This window comes from Myxocyprinus asiaticus, chromosome 21, assembly GCF_019703515.2.
Source record: "Myxocyprinus asiaticus isolate MX2 ecotype Aquarium Trade chromosome 21, UBuf_Myxa_2, whole genome shotgun sequence".
Taxonomy (NCBI): domain Eukaryota; kingdom Metazoa; phylum Chordata; class Actinopteri; order Cypriniformes; family Catostomidae; genus Myxocyprinus; species Myxocyprinus asiaticus.
The window spans coordinates 13,544,653-13,562,638 of NC_059364.1; the positions used below are offsets into that span (position 1 = coordinate 13,544,653).

At 39.7% G+C, this 17,986-nt stretch overlaps 1 pseudogene; it reads left to right on the top strand.

Moving 5' to 3' along the window:
• LOC127411692 (protein SLX4IP-like) overlaps positions 1 to 17,986 on the top strand; it is a 104,485-nt pseudogene that overhangs the window by 37,580 nt on the left and 48,919 nt on the right.

Below are 17,986 nucleotides of genomic sequence, written 5' to 3' on the forward strand. Positions count from 1 at the left end.
CAGCCACAATAACTTATGGGGTAGTAATCAGTGTAACACAAGGCAAAAGAATTGAGGACTTTATCAACAACCATGCCCTATGCCTTTTAAATGATGGGTCTCAAACCTATTTACACCCTGGACATGGTACCTATTCTGCATTTGACCTAACTATTTACCAGCCTGAGTTACTACTAGACCTTTCATGGAAAGTGTGGAATGACCTCTGTGGAAGTGACCATTTTCCACTAATTTTGACCTTCAATGGAAGAGGAGAAGCATCAAATGTACAGAGATGGCCACTTAAAAAAGCCAACTGCTACGATTTCCAAACTTTATGTTATATATGTTTCAATGCAGGTTCTGAGAGTGATACGGATCCTATTAAAAATGTTGCCATCATTTTAATTACCATAGCTAACGATACCATCCCACAAACATCAGCAAATACAAAATGCAAATGGCTGCCATGGTTTAATGACAACTGCAGAAAGGCTATAAAAGTTGTAACTACACAACACAACAAAGTTGAAGACTAACAAAGAAAATCTGGCCTATCTTGCAATCTTTTCACCCAAATATTAATGTCTGTATGAGAGTAAACCAAGGTATATTCAACCTCCTGGATTACGGATTAAACCTCATCTAGACAACCTGAAAGCTGATTTAAGTATACTGGAACAGACACTATAGCAATATTCCTCCCTGGAACCTAAAAAAAAAAAAAAAAAAAAAAAAGAAATACTAATAATCCTGGATTTAACAAGAAAAAAAAAAAAAAAAAATCCCAAACTCATCCGAATGAATATCTGCAATAACTTCTATTTATCAGAGAGATTTTTCCATCACACACTCCTATGTATACAGATGGATCAAAGTCTGGAGATCATGTGTCGGTTGCTTTTGCGATCATTCACCAAAAAAGTGGAATAAGGATCCCCAGTCAAAGCTCAGTTTTTTCAGCAGAGGCCAATGCTATCATCTTAGCTCTGGATTACATTAAGACCACACAACAGAGCCATTTCTTAATAATAACAGATTCAAAATCATGTCTTCAAGCTCTCACATCACTCAAAAATGACCATCCAGCTCTTGTAAAGATTTAATCAAACTGTCAGATCTGGAGGCTCTGAATTTTTATGGGTCATTTTTATTCCATTGTGGAATCCCAGGAAATGAACAAGCAGACTCTGCTGCTAAAGAAGCACTCTCGACAGATCTTAAAAAAATGCTCCATACCACCTTCAGACCTCAAACCAAGCATAATTTCCTATATCATCAACAAATGGCAAACTGAATGGGATCAATGCACAAAAAACCAACTACATGCAATCAACCCTGTAGTGGAAAAAGACAGATATTTTACTTGAGCAATCGCTGGGACCAAATCATTTACACCCGTTGCAGAATATTCCAGACTCACACATAAGTTTTTAATATCAGACGAAGATCCACCATTATGCACCTCATGCCAAAGTCCACTGTCTCTGAAGCATATTCTATTTGATTGTGCTGATTTGATATCTTTTAGGAAATTATTTTACACAGCAAACACTTTTGAAGAGATTTTTAACAAAACAACCCTGAATTAGTTTTAGAATTTTTATCGAAAATACATTTTAAAAACATTATATAGGATTTTAATATTGTTCCCAGAAATGTATTTTAACTTGTTTTTCGCCATGAAAATAGCCACGGTAGCTGGCATGGTGTTAAATTACAAAATCACTCACACTCGTTCTCAGTGTGGTTTTGTACTGCTCTTCCCCTTTCAAAATTACTCTTAAAGAAAATAAAATCTGGATTTGATGCAGAACACTTCAAGTTGTACTGATAAATGCAGTCATTGCTAGGGTTACAAACATTTGCACAACAAAATAGCTTTGAATGAGCTAAATTATGAGCTAAATAAAAAGCTAAATTATCAAGTCATTCATAAAGTAATATTTTTTTATTAGTTGTAATAAATACTTCTGTAAACATTTTTTTTTTATTGGGAAGTTGTTTTATTTAAAAAAATCATGGTCTGTTTGGGGCTTAGACATGCATTAAACCATTTCCCATTAAAATCAACAGTAACTACGTTTTCAGTTTACAAAGCCTATCAAATTTACCTTGGAGGCATTTCCAGAAATGAAATATGCTTGTTAGCTATGGCAAAACAGTATCATGTCTTATTTACATGGCTCTCTAAAACATTTGATTCTGATTGGTCAGCTGCAGTGTTCTGTGGTCAAACAAGTTTTTTTACTGACCACTAGACTGTATAATTGATCACTGTCTCAGACAACTGATTTTTTGGGGTCAATAAATCTTGTAAAACTAAAACATCCAAAACTTTAACAAATCTCATTTAAATCTCACAAGGGACTACCTCAATTCTTACCTCTAGTTTTATTCAGATAGAATTATTTTTATTGTATACAACCTACATTATGATCCTTCCCCTCAGTCATTTGATTTCCAGCAAGACATGCAATCATGTGCTGACTTACATTTATATTGTTGTTGGCAATACCTTTAACAAATACTTTTACAGGTAGTTAAAGGGATAGTTCTCCTAAAAATGAAAAATCTGTCATGATTACCCGACCATATGTTGTTCCAAGCCCATATGCATTTCTCTCTTCTGTGGAACACAAAAGGAGATGTTAGGCTGAATGTTATTCCCAGTCACCATTCCCTTTCATTCATCTTTTTTTTTCATACAATGAAAGTAAATGGTGACTGAGACTAACAGTCTGCCTAATATCTCCTTTTAAGTTCCACTGATGAAAGAAAGCCATATGTGTTTGCAAAAACATGAAGGTGATTAAGTGATGACAGAGTTTCCATTTTGGGGTCAACTATTCCTTTAAGAGTGGTGTTATCCCTTAAATAAGTAAATTCTCTCCAGTTTACAGTTGACAAAATGCACAGAAAATTAACAGATTAATTCCTGAAAGAGGGAACCTTGCTGCTAAATCAAAATATGCAGAAGACAGATAGATAATAAGATGATATTTTGCATATCATGGATTTACATTAACAATAATATATTTTTTATACTTTGTAAATCGTTAAACAGGCCTAGTTATTAAAATGACTTATTCACAAGGCAGAAAAAATACCTGTACAGATCAGGTGGAGATGAGAGATGTATCATGTGTTTAACAAGGGAATGAAGTAGTCTGAAACGTTTCTCTTCACTCTGCTGTTCTGGGAGCATTACACACAAAGCATTTTTGCTATTTCTGTCTTTGTTATCAAAGCAGCTGTAATATGAGAGAGCAGGGCCATTGCAAGTAATTCTGGGCCCCTTAACTATATATTGCTCTTGGCCCCTTACCTATTAAAATAATACAAATCTGAATTTGCCATGGATCCCCCTAGAACTTTGGGACCCTAGAATCGTTACCCACCTTTCACCCCACTAGCTACGGCCCTGTGAGCGAGCACGACGATGTGACGTGGCAAAAAGATCGCTCCGATGTCGCGTACTTGCATTGTAGACAGCTCCGTTGATTATAAAGAGGAGCGATTGCGTCACTCACATGCAGACACACGATATATCAATGCGCTTCACGTCCATTGAGTCCAGTGAGCTGCGGAATGATGAGTGTGTGCGCGAGCGAGAGAGAGAGACTCATTGGCAGTAATATTATTATTACTACTTGTTATTATTGAGAAATGTATGAGATTCCGTTTTTTATGATATACATATGCATTTTTAGATATTTCTTTTTATATTTGAAGGATTTTTTGCATGGCACCCCTGATCACGCCAGATGGCACCAAGGTTGGGAAATGCTGTTCTAGCATACAGTATGACATCTCTTTCAAGAATGCTATTTGTGGATGGACAATAGTTAGTTTAATTTATGAAATGTTCTCACCCTTGTTTCCATAGCCATGGTGATGCCATATAAATTTATAGTGCAGGTGAAGGCAGTTAGCTAAGTGTTTTGTTAGGAGTTCTTATTAAAGGAGACATCTGTTAGAAAATGGGATGGGATCTTCAGTTTGAGTGTGACTCATTTACAGTACAGTGTTGATCTTTTCAAATATGTGTTTTTTGCTGTGTCATTTTAGAACTCCGTACTTTTTGTTGGTAAATGTTACCGTGTTTGGGTTTGGTCTTGAATTTGATCAAGTTTGTTTAATGAAATTATGGAAGTTTTCCTTAGACACTTCAGTTCATTTACTTATCTTTACAGTTCTCCTTTTGATCATCTGTTGCATCCTCATGTTGGGCCACACTGCAGCATTTCATAACCGGGCTGAAGGGGTCACGCAAATGTTAAATTGAACACTCATGTGCAAATATTGTTTCAGGTGGACGTCGAACAGAGTGATAAGATGCACCACCCGCTCAGCCCAGGCTACAGTTACGCAGCCGGGTGTGATGTGCTTCCAGGAAAACCCTGCTCGCCCCTTCCATGTGGCGACCCCCGTAAAACATTCACACACATACACACAATCGCCCAGGAGCCCCACCCTGGCCAAGCCAGAGCAGAGGACAAGATCTGAGAGGGTGATCATTCACATCAAAGTGAGGACCAAGAGAAAATATTTCTACAAATTCCAACTCGGTCACCTAGACACCCTGCGTCCACCCACTGTCCCCAGTTTTCACAGTGGACACGTCCCATCAGGATTGCCTTTTACAAACAGTAGCTAAATGCTCAGATATCACAGATTGTAGCCGGTTTTACCACCAGAAATCGTATCTGATGTTGTCTGTTTTTAGAGCTCAATGTGTTTAGATTGTACAACCTCTTTGGCTTGTCAAATTTTAGACTGCGGTGCTGAGAGATGATTATTATACTTTCGCATGTTGAGCTGTCTGAGCTGTCATTTGTTTAGAGCTGATGAGGTTTTTATAGCTCGTGTTTGTCTTTGAACTTTGAATCAATGGAAAGAATGCCGCTAGTTTGAGACAAGAGATCATCCCTCTCTTCCATTTTATTTCACATTCCTCTTTACATTCTTTCGGTTTGTTGACTTTTCGTTCCCTCTATTGTTTTCCCAGGAAGTGGTAAAAGCTCAGGGGGGATTCTGTATGTGTGTGTGTGTGTGTGTACTGAAGTACTGTATACATATCTGCCTTGGCATAGTGTCAGCGGATTCTGTGGAAAGACATGTTGTGATGTTGTGTTCATGTGTGGATTATGATGAGGGCTGGAAGACTGCCTCTGAGGGTTTAACAGGGCATCTCAATCGTCATCTTTAGAACTTGACTTGCTGCTCACAATAGCAACATTTCTTTCTCAGACATCTGGCGGCTTTGGTGGTCATGTTCTGCATTTGTTGGGGAAACAGATCTAATAGCTTGGCTTGTATTGCTGAAACAGACCTGACTGTAAACCTATAAACAATGGTTTTTGTTGAGATTCAAAAGGTTTTCATGGGGCACTGAGAGCAAATTAGGAGAGAGGAAGGCGTTAGGTCACATTAATCAGTCATTTTAATCAAATCTATCATCAAGTTCCTTTCCGCATAAATGTTTTAATCTAGACTTGGAATATACCTGTGTCTTTGTTAAACTAATTCTAAGCATGCTGACAGTGTGCTGTGCTTTAGCTGTTAAAGGAATATTCTGGGTTCAATACAAGTTCAATAAACAGCATTTGTGGCATCTGGGTTACAGTTCCACTTACAGTGGAAGTGAATGGGGCCAATACGTAAAAGTTAAAATACTCACTGTTTCAAAAGTATAGCTACAAGACATCAACAATATGTGTGTTAACATGATTTTATTGTTATAGAATCACTTACTAACCTTTTCTGGGTAAAGTTATATCCAGTTTTACAGCTATATCGTCATGACTATGTAATGCCTTAAACCCTAAAACGACCATAAAAACAATGATTTAAACAACTTACAGCTCAAATAATACAGAAGTTTTAACAGAAGAATTATTGTAAGTGCTTTTATAAAAATTATAAGCTTCATTATAAACTGCCTAAACCCTTTAAAAAATGGGCCCCATTCACTTTCATTACAAGTGCCTCACTGTAACCCATATATATATATATATATATATATATATATATATATATATATATATATATATATTATTTATTTTAAGATAAGCAGGGACAAGTCGAAATATGTTTTTGTGGTAATCAATATTATGACACAAATTCTGTCAATTGAGCTTAACTTGTATTAAACCCTGAGTAATCATTTAAATGTTTGCATGGTAAAACTCTCTCGGAAAAGTGGTGCTTTTGATGCTTTTAGCCATTGTATTGCATCTTGCACTGTTTTTTCGCGTCCTTCCACAAGTGTTGTGTCAATGCATGTCAAGTTGAAAATAGTTACTGAAGGACACTGAAATTAACATTTAGCACTCATTCATCATGCTGGAAGGGGCCATGTGAATTGAGAATTTTTTTTTTTTTTTTAAACCAAGCAACAGCTCATCTCTCAAGACATGCCTTTCTGAAGTTCTTTCTTAACTCTATAGCTAGACTTCTTTGAATGCCTTGTCTTGGGAATCGGCTCACTAAAGTCACAAAATAACACAAGATAGAACACAAATGCTTTTAAACTGTTTGTGTGTGTGTGTGTGTGTGTGTGTGTCTGTGTGTGTGTCTCTGTATGTAAGGGTGGCTGAATCTGAACTGGGATGGACACGAATGGAGAAACCAAGTCTTAACAGACTTGACCAAAGCTTAAGAAGCACACACGAAAGATGCATGTTTCTTTATCTCTGATGACTTCGGTATGGATGGATACAAGAACAAACAACAGATTGATCCCCATATTTCTGGAAGGTATCCAGAGTTAAAAAGGGAAAGAACATGCCACAGGTTCTTGATGCTGAGCAGAAAGACTAATCTTATGAACCAGGAGTTTTATTTTCCCATAACTCTCCCAAGCTTTTGGGCAGATGGTTGCATACTCAAATTATTAGAAACAGGAACGATAAGACTGCAGATACTGTGCACGCACGCTTTCTTTTACCCTTATTGAAGTTGTTGGTGGGGTTCCATGTGCCATCTTGATCTCTATGCTGGTGTTGCCTTTCACCCTTGAGCGATATAGTGTCTGAGACATCTCAAGAGCCTATAAATCTGATATAAAAATCCTCCTCGCCCCCATCTCCGCTAACACTTTGTAGCGGAAAGGAGCACCTCAGGGAGCATCTGATTTATATTAACATGTATTGCTCACATGAAGATTTCTGTAAAGGTAATATACTGTAAGTGTTGTCATTCCCAGTAGTGTTGGATCACTCCCCTTAGCAGAGAAGAGCACAAACGCCTGGAACCTTGACATGAATATCAACCTCAGGAGCCTGTTTGGCTGGTTCACCAGGCTTGCAGTGTCCTATTATTCTTGTAGGTGGAATAGAATAACATTGATAGTAATTATTTTGTATCTTGGATACTGTGAGTGGAGTTTGGGGTTTAATGTGTTTAAATGCTCTGTTTGTTGTTTATATCACTGTTTTGAGTGTCACGGTGATCCAGTCATGGTTGTGCTTTGAATGGAAGTTATTTCAAAGCAAGTGTATTTTAATGTTGTTTCTACAGTGCAGTCAGTTTTGAGCACTGATGGTTGGTAAAAGCATTGTAAACAATTCAAACAAGAAGAGAAGTGAAGAGAAGTTGCTGGTACTGTAGATACATCAATCACATTCTGGGGGAGCTGATGACAGTTTTGTGGCTGGCAGACACTGTAATTGCATATCATTACCTGCAGTAACACCAAGCTCCTGTTTGATGACCCACTTAGCTGTTAGTGGTACCTAAGATGACTTCAGCTGTTATGTAGAAAGGCAAACTAAATGCATTTCCCCTTCTGTCACTCACTCGACGTTGTGTCGATGTAGTGACACTAGGGGTCGCCCAAACACCTCAGATCTTTGAGAAAAGGCCAATGAGAATTGGCGAGTGGAATTTGCATGCCACTCCCCAGACATACGGGTATAAAAGGAGCTGGCTCGCAACCACTCATTCAGATTTTTTCTTCGGAGCTGAGCGGTTGTGTGTCAGCAAGCTGTCTTCCACTACCGGTCCATTCACCTCCCAAGAAGCATTTGCTGTTGGATATACAGCGCATTCCAGTGGCTTTTCTGTCCTTCTGCACAGATCTGTGCAGATTATGCCCCTGGGCGCTTCGACAGCGCTAAGAGAGTTTATATTCCTGCAAAGAGTATATTTTCCCTATTAGAGCAAACACATTGACGTGAACGTCTTTTTAAAGAAGCGTCTTTTTCCAGATGCCTTTCTGTCTTTGTGTGATTCCTGGATGCAGTCACTATCTCTCCGCTTCCGATGGCCACGGGTGCTGCCTCACGTGTCTGGGTCATAATTACACTGAGGCAGCGTTCGTGCATGGTTCATGTTCTCATTGCAAGAATATGACCATGGCAACGTTGCGGTCGCGGCTTTCCTTCTTCCGGGGGAAAGCCACTCTAGCCGCCCCCCCTCGCCGTGCCTTCTACCTCCGGGTACGAGGCCGGCCCGGCTGGCGCTGGAAGCGATTTGGAGGCTTCAGTGGGCACGGCTCTGCCGGGTAAATCCCCGCGGACCTCCCATTCCCCAGCACGCTCGTTTGCCGCTGGTGAGTTCCGAGAGGAGACCAGCTCGCCCCAGGGCCAGCTTAGTGTCCCTTTCGGAGCTCTGGAGCGGGATGAGTGCTCAGTCGCTGCATCGGAGAGCATACTGGCGATGTCAGATGCCGAGGACCCAACTGGGCTGCCACCTTCGTGTCGGCCTGCCCAGTCTGAGGCTGACGGCGAGATGACCGTCATGCTTGCCCTGGCCGCCGCGTGTGTCAGGTTGGAGTGGAACCTTCCACCCTCCCCTGAGCCCTCGTGGCTAGATGATTGGTTCCTGGGTTCGGGGCACCGCTCACAGCCATACCTCCCCCGGTCCCTTTCTTCTCGGAAGTGCACGACAAGCTGACGAGGTCGTGGAGGGCACCTTTTTCTGCCCGAAACCAACCTCCCAGCTCGTCCGCTCTCACTACCCTCAATGGCGGGGCGGCCCACGGGTATACAGAGGTCCCTCAGGTGGATAAGGTGGTTGCGGTGCACCTGTGATGTGATGTATTTTCAGCAGACCTGCGTCTCTTTTCGACAGAGCCCCTCTCTGTCCTGGTTGCTGTGTTTGTAGAGCTCCTCCCCTTTCAGGCAGGACCTACCACCGCACCTCCTCCATGTGCGGCTCTGAGCCCACATGACATGCTTGCCACATGTTACCTCCCCTCTGGGCAGGATGTGGTCTCCACGGGGTCTTTTCCCCCTGAAAGAATAGGATAGGAAAAGAACACCTTCTCCGGCACATATATTGAGCTGTTGGGCCTCATGTAGTCAGATAGAAGACAAAGGCAGGCCTAACACAGTTGTAAAACCTAACTCAGGCCCCCACATAAGTCATAAATTATACTGATAAAAATCGTGCCAAAATCAAACAAAGGGAGTCCAAAACGGACTACAAATCCCATGAAGCCTTGCTCACTAAAGGATCAAACTCTCAACTCCTATTGGATGAGGCACACAACAGAACGCACCTCAACCATGACATCATCAGGACTAGAAATACCTCTGAAATGCTTCCGGGATTTGCTTCCAGCAACTTTGCTCTCTGTGGATAGACGCAGCTCATCGCTGCTCTCAGGTGCAGTCTCGTGGCACAAGGAAGTAACGTCTGACTTGAAACTGTGGCCATACAATCTCCATCTCGCTGGATGAGTTGAGATTACTCTGTGTTCAACCGAACACTCTAACGGATCCGAAGGAGACCGCCGAGCAATCCGCATCTTCATCCGTTTGCCTGCAGAAGTGAAGAGATTAAAGATTTCTCTTCCATCTTCAATCAAGTCGACGTTTCTGATTTCTCCACCAGCCCGCCGAGAATCAGCAGCCGTACCGCCCACTGACAGAGCGAGGAAACGGCCTCCCGTCATCACCCAAGCCTGGAGGAACCGAGTCTGAGTTAAAGGACGGATGAACACAAATTCCACCTGCATCCTCATGCGATTCAAGTAAGAGGTTTACGTCTCTGCAGAGATAGAATATTATAGTGTGTTATTCTTGTGTACCAAGGTTTTTGCTTGTACAGTTTACGGACCACCATGTCCGCTCATTATTAATACTCAGGGTATTAATTATCACAAATTTGGTTTGCTGTATTGTGGTCCAACCTCATTGGACTTTTGTGCATTTCCACCATTTTGGGTGAGACCGGCAAACTGAGTTTATCCATTAAAGAATCAAAGAACACGGGACTGTTAACGAGCCGTCCATTGCGTCTCTGAGTGATAAACTAACAGCTGCTTTCTCTCCCACGATCGCGAAATCGGCTTTGGGGCCATCACTTAATTCTCTCTCTCTCTCTTGTACTAACCACACACACACACACACATGCACGACCCCTCACAAACATTCTGCCACACATTTTTGGCTCGTAGATAGCTTCGTGATAAAGCTCAGCTTTGTCCCTAAGCTATCGTACAAGCGGATACACGCGGTAACTGGTAGACGCCATTTACTGGTTTCTCTCCGCCCACATTCGCCATATTCCCTGGCCAGAAGTCTCGCGTGACATACTCTCCATGAGAGTCGCGCCATTTTGTGCGTGTTCCTCCTTACACACACACACACACACACACACACACACACACACACACACACACACACACACACACACACTCGCTCTCTCACACACACACCCTCATATGTTATAGGATTATTTTGATTTCCATATCTAATCATATCTCTGTTTAGTTTGTAGTTGTAAGTCGGAAGTTTATTGACTGCATTGTATTAATTATTAATTGATATTACTGCATAAATAAACTTTGTTTATATTACAAAGAGAAGTGTTTTGGTTTGTTTTGCATACACCTGTGTCATGCTGACGAGATGTCAGTGCTCGGATTCAAGCCTTCATTCATTGTTTTTTCCCCGAAAATCTATATTCTTCGGATGTCGATTTTCCTAAGAAAACAATCTAATATTGAGACTGTTATACTATCTGGTTATTAGTCCCTGATTTCAGGGTGGTGCCCTGTCAATGTTAATCCTTATTAATATTCTATTGATTTTTGATAATTGATAATTATCTTTGATGATTGTTGAATCTGAATGATCAATAAGCTAGTGTTAATTTTAATTAATGTTTCATCGATGTTAATGATTGGTGATTATCTTTGATAATTGTTGATTTAAAGGATTAAAAAAGCTAACATTGATTCTCATCAATGTTCTATTTATTTTAATAATTAATAATTATCTTTGATAATTGTTAATTATTGATAATAACCAAACCCGCTCCTAAATGTAGCACACTACATTTACTGGAGCCCCATATGAGGTTTCAATGAGTTAGATTCAATTAATTAATTTAAATATTAATTAATAACTAAAGAAATAATTATTAATTATTTCTGATAGTAACACAGATCTAAACAACCAGTAAAGCCCTACAGAGCATTAAAATGGCCCCAGCTGAATAACTGAATACTCTGTGGAGAGAAAATATAGAGAGAAAAGGCCGTGGCTGGCGCGGCCTGCTCCCATACTAGATATGTCTCTTCCAACACCCCCCCCCCCCCAGGGATGTGGTATTCAAACTATATGATGTTTTTTGGGGCATTGGGGGAGGCTACGTGCAGACCGGTGCACCTGCTACTATGCACGCAGCAGCTTGCTTGCACCTGCAACGGCAGTCCACGTAACACGGTTCAGCTAGTTGTGGCGTTTCATATAGGGACCCCTAGTGTCACTACATCGACACAACATCGTGTGAGTGACAGAAGGGGAACGTCTCGGTTACTATTGTAACCTCCGTTCCCTGATGGAGGGAACGAGACTTTGTGTCCCCCCGCCACAACGCTGTACTACCCGCTGAAATGGCCGGGACCCTGTCTCGGCTCCTCAGCACAAAACCTGAATGAGTGTTGCGAGCCAGCTTCTTTTATACCCGTATGTCCGGGGGAGTGGCATGCAAATTCCACTCGCCAATTCTCATTGGCCTTTTCTCAAAGATCTGAGGTGTTTGGGGCTCCCAAGGGCAACCCCTAGTGTCACTACATCGACACAACGTCTCGTTCCCTCCATCAGGGAATGGAGGTTATGACAGTAACCGAGACGTTTAGTCTCATTTGACACATCTCAGGTGCTCTCTGAAGACAGACACATTTTACAATGTGAGGGAATCATTGTGAAGTAATTTTGGCATGCACACGATCAGTACATTTACACGTGCGGCCATAATCGAGAGACAGCAGGTTTTTTTCCGTAGTCAATCTACAGCCTTAATGTGTTTGTCCAAGTATACATGACACGAAGGACATCAGCTGAGGAAGTGACAAAGACATTTTCCTCCGGTTTTGCTTTTCGCTGTTCCTTGTTTATTTCCCATCCATGTATTTAAGAATCTTCAGCTCCTTCAGCTGCAACAACATGAATGCTTTCTCAGGTGTCTAGCTTTCAACATGAATTCTCTGCCTTGTTGGTGTTGTGTTCAACTTACAGGTTAAATACCAGTCGTGCGTCACCTCTGTCTTTCGGAGCATGCACACAGCACCAATGCCAATTGTGATCCGATTGACTTGTATACAAGGTAGACGAAGCCAAGCTACAGCCGTGTTATCTAGGGTCACATCAATACTAATCCATTTTTTTTTTTTTTTGAAAACACAGTTTTCTAACGTCATCATTTTCAAAAGTATGCAGTAATGGAGAGCATTTTCGAAACACTCAATTCTGGTGAAATAAAATGCCGTTCTACTGTTTAAGAGCTGAAAATGTAGCAAAATTAATGCATTTAGTGTGGACATGGCCTGTTTTTGCAAAAACTATTTCAGTGGGACTGAGGCTACGTCCACTCTAATCATTTATGTTTTAACCTCTGTTTTTAGTTTCCTAATGCCATCGTTTTCCAAAGTATGTGGTTATGGAGAGCGTTTTCTAAAGTTTTCGTTGGAGGAAAATGATATTCCAGTGTGTATAAGAAGCATAAATGTAGCAAAATTCATTTACATGACATTTTAAAAAGGCACATTTTTATTGGTTCAGTCTGACTAAAATCAAAATTTTAAAATCAAAAAGTTTGAGTTTCCGTCTAGTTTCTGAAATCTGAACAGTTCATCAGAATGAGCACTTGGGACCATAAGATAGTGGTCCGATCAATTTCATGTGAGATTTATGGTCTTCTGGCAAGCATGGGGCAATCTTTCATAAATAGGCATAGGGGCTGAGGGGTCTACTTTGGGCAGAGAGTGAGAGCTGATGCATTCCCATGCCTGTTGTTTACAGCTGCACCAGCAGATAGTTAGCGTGTTCACCAGGCCCCCTCTCTTGCTGACAAATTCCTCCCAGATTAAGCAACAGTCCTCCATCTTTTGCACCTAGTGAATCTTGCATTCCTTAGACAATGACAAACAGATCTAGGCTGGATTCTTCCTTTGCCTGCTGTCTCTTAAATTAAAACAGAATGGTCACGAAGCTGCTTCAACAATGGAAGGGTTAAATGAACTAATTTTCTTGGTGTGTAAACAGTGTATGGTAATGGTTGCGGAGTACAAATTGAAAAGACGCATTAGTGCGGATTTATACATACTGATTACGGAATTACAGTGGGATAGAAAGACAAATTCCTTAATCTACTATATCATCAACCTCTGTTGTAGCAAAATTTTCTGTGCTGGAATTTCACACATATATATACATTTTTATAGTTTATATATAAATGTGCAGTTTGTGGGATTGATCATAATTGTCCACAATTTTAACAAATGGCTGCAATCCTGCGCTGAAGTTTAGGCCCTGTGAAATACAGGTTATGCAGTCAAAGTTGCACATTATATGCTGCTCTCTTAGATGTAAAACATGAATTCATAAAACTCACCAATGGAGGCAGTAAATACTTTGAGCGCTCAAGTCAGTCTTGTTACAGTGGACTTCAATGGCCAGGAAGCCCCTGGCACTGCTCAGGTTCATGCCTTAACTATGATAATGCTTCTCTCTCATTTGCTTAAACGCTTTCGTATTTTTTTTTTAAACAGTAAACAGCCTTTGAGCTGTGTAATATTTGGCACACATCACCTTTTGTTCTTCCATTTTGCATTTGCCACATACATTTGATAACATCAATTTTCAGTAGAGGTGTCATTATTAATCTAGTGCTGATTTGCATTTCAATTATTTTCCTCATGCACATATAAATGTGTAAATGGGTATTTGATTAAACAAGCAGACAGTTCAAAATGCAATATTTAACGATCAGCTTACTGTGAAAAGTCCCTGCTGTTTCCCTATTCACTTTTTTAAGGTGTCCTTAGTGCTTTGAGATGCAACTGATTTGGGCCATTCTGTTTGGTGGGTCATAAACACATGTGCTTTCTTCTGGCAGGTGGGCACATTCGTCTGGCGGTGCACTTCTAGAAATATAAGCACAGCGTAGTTCTAGCATGAAGACTAGCAGCTGTACATCATCGCACCATTAGCTAGGTAACTCTTAGCCAATCACAAGTAAGCCATTGCTTTATAAGTCTGCTCACAATCTATTACATTGCTGTTTCAGTGTACTAACATGGCAACCTCCACCACCCCTCCACCACCAGTTGAGTCCCGTCCTGCACAGGGGTAGGCCCTTTACCCCTGCCTCCTATCTCCGGCAGGATATGACGGTTCCAAGTACAACTTCTTCGGACTGCCAGATGGGGCTTATGCCAAAGAGAGACATTACATTTCTGTACATTCAAATAAATGTCATCTTAAATTTCTCTTAAGTCTGCGAGTCTTCCTGTTAGAAACGACACTTCAACCTGAGATGTGTTGTCAGGCAGCACTACCGAGGTAGCTTATCTTGAATGAATTAAACATTCCTCATAGACTAAGAAGACTGATTTTAATGCTTCTTTACTACATTAGGTTGGCTCACAAAAAAAAAAGAAAAAAAAAAAGATGATTGTGTCAGAAGCAGTGTATCAGTGTTGTTTTTAGTTCGTACAACTGTACGGCTCAGTCGGGGGTCATTGCCAGACCATTTTTATTTTGGAAAAAGAAATGTGTAAAACTAGTTCACTTAGTTGACAGGTCAGGACATGATGGTATTCAAAATATACTTGTGGTTTAAAGCCAGATTTATAGTTCTAAGAAAAAAATAATTTGAAGAAACCACCCATTATATCTGGTTAGACAGTAAGAAACGAGTTTAGTCCTAATAGAGGCAGAGCTCAACAATTTTTTGAGACTAAAGCCAAGTTCATCAGTGCCAAGTTGACAGCAGCACACAAGAAAATATGGTATACTAATCATAGCAAACAATTTCAGAGTAAAGTCTCATTCTATCTTTAGAGGTATGACATGTCAAACTCTGTTAAGGAAATTACAATCAGTATTACACATGATTTATATTTAGCATGGCACAAAGAAATAAAACCAAAGTAGGAACGTGCATGCTAAAAACGCTGTCCAGTTTGGATTATTTTCAGTGATCTAGTCAAGGCAAATAGACGGAAAAAGGGGCTGACCAGCTATTTGCTTGGCTTTCCTTTTTCAAGCTAAATTTGGCTAAAGTTAAAAGGAAATAAACCGAAATACATCAAACATTGTGGTTTGTTTTGCTTATATCGAGTTACATATTTGAAACTTTATTGACTGAGGGGCAGTAGTGAGGTGAATTTGCCCAGTGTTTACATTCAACTTTCACAACTTTGCCATTTTCTTGAAAACAACTAAAGCTTTTTCAATTGAAATGTATATTTCCATGAAGAGGACACTCAGGTCACTTTATGCTGTTGATGTTCATGTGAATCCAGCTGGATTACGTAAAAATGGATGACCATTTTTACTTCAAGTGCTTGTGAGACAGTAATATGAATTACAGTATAACAAAAATATTCAACTCCCATTCCCATGTAAGACTTCATTTAGAACAGAAAACTTATATATATTATCCCAGTAAATGGGTAAGGGCCATATGTAACCACAACTACAGTTTAATCTCTTGTCTTTTGCAGAGTTGCATGTATTTCCTGAGCATGTTGTAGTGTGTGCCAGTCCTCCAGAGAATGCTGCACTTCCCATTGGAAATCAAAACCTGAATATGGTATATCATTAACAACTGTGTTTACATTAATATCGCCTATAGAGGGGTATTTTGATTAAGAACAGTGCAGAGTCTGGTGCAGGAGCCCTGCATTCATCACGAGACACAAGCACAAGGGCAGACACGCATGTGAGCGTTTAAAAGCAGTCGGCTGTAATCAAACAGCTCGTGGGTAGCGAATTTAGTCAGATGGTAATGCCAGTATTTGTTTTTTATTTTTTTTATTTTTTTTGCATCGGTCGGTGGCTATTAAAATATTGAACTGAGCAGAGATTCCGTTACACTCCTAGCTAATTGTGGCTGCACCCTGCAGTTTGTAAACCACTATGCTGGACAAACGTCTTTGGCTGTTGAGTTTTAGTTTATTCAGCATGTGTTTTGTAGATGCCATATAAAGTTTAAAAGATCAACATTTAAAAACGCATCTGGAAGTGAATATCTCATTTAAATTTGACTGTTTACAAATGCATGCCACTGGTACATTAATATACATTGCAGAATCATTGTCTTTAGAAATGAGATTGTGTGGGTGTCTGAATCGAGATCACGATTTTTTAATGATTAATCGTGCAGCTCTAGATAGGACCATGTTTTACCGGCTACAGGATCTTCAAAAAAGTGATACAGGAACAGCAATTATTAACAAAATATTTATTTAATTTATGGAAACACTATTAAGTGATTACTCAAATTGTTACATTATTTATTTTAAAATGGTTTACTAAAATGTACTGTTAATTTTAGCATAAGGATTATCTAAAATGAATCCGACTTTCTAATGGTAGCCTACTTGGGAGAGGGCATTCCATGAGAGTATGTTTGATAATTGTCTCGGTTTGCTCAGTTGTAAGGCTTTGTGCGCAGTAAGGGATAATGTAAAGTCAGCCAGTCATTATCAAAAAATAAAAAATAAAAAAATAAACCCTAACAGGGTAATCAGATATTGTGGGTATGCTGTACAGTATACATACTACGGGCAATCCATGAGCATGCTTTCTGAGGCTAGTTATTTCCCAACTCTATATACCTGTAAATAAATATACAACCCCAATTCCAAAAAAGTTGAGACAGTATGAAAAATGCTCATAAAAACAAAAAGTAGTGATTTGTAAATTATATTCACCCTTTGCTAAATTGAAAACACTACAACTGCACATTATATGATGTTAATAGTAATGTTGATAGTAATTTCAAATCAGATGATTGCAACATGTTTTTTTTTTTTTTTTTTTAAATAAAATAAAATTGAGAAAGGGGCAGTTTAAGGCTAATAACAATTTGATGAGTTAAAATAACAAGGCAATGTGAAAAAGGAGATGTTAAACAGGTGAGGCAATCGTGTCATTATATAAAGTTGAAGTCAGAAGTTTACATACACTTTGGTTGAAATCATTAAAACTCATTTTTTAACCACTCCACAGATTTAAAATTAGCAAACTATAGTTTTGGCATGTCGTTTAGGACATCTACTTTGTGCATGACATGAGTAATTTTTCCAACAATTGTTAACAGACAGATTGTTTCACTTTTAATTGACTATATCACAATTCCTGTGGGTCAGAAGTTTACACGCACTAAATTAACTGTGCCTTCAAGCAGCTTGGAAAATTCCAGAAAAAGATGTTAAGGCTTTAGGCAATTAACCAATCAGCTTCTGATAGGAGGTATACTGAATTGGAGGTGTACCTGTGGATGTATTATAAGGCCTACCTTCAAACTCAGTGCCTCTTTGCTTGACATCATGGGAAAATCAAAAGAAATCAGCCATTTTATTTTTTTTTTGGACCTCCACAAGTCTGGTTCATCCTTGGGAGCAATTTCCAAATACCTGATGGTAGCACATTCATCTGTACAAACAATAGTATGCAAGTATAAACACCATGGGACCATGCAGCCATCATACCGCTCAGGAAGGAGATGCATTCTATCTCCTAGAGAATAACGTATTTTG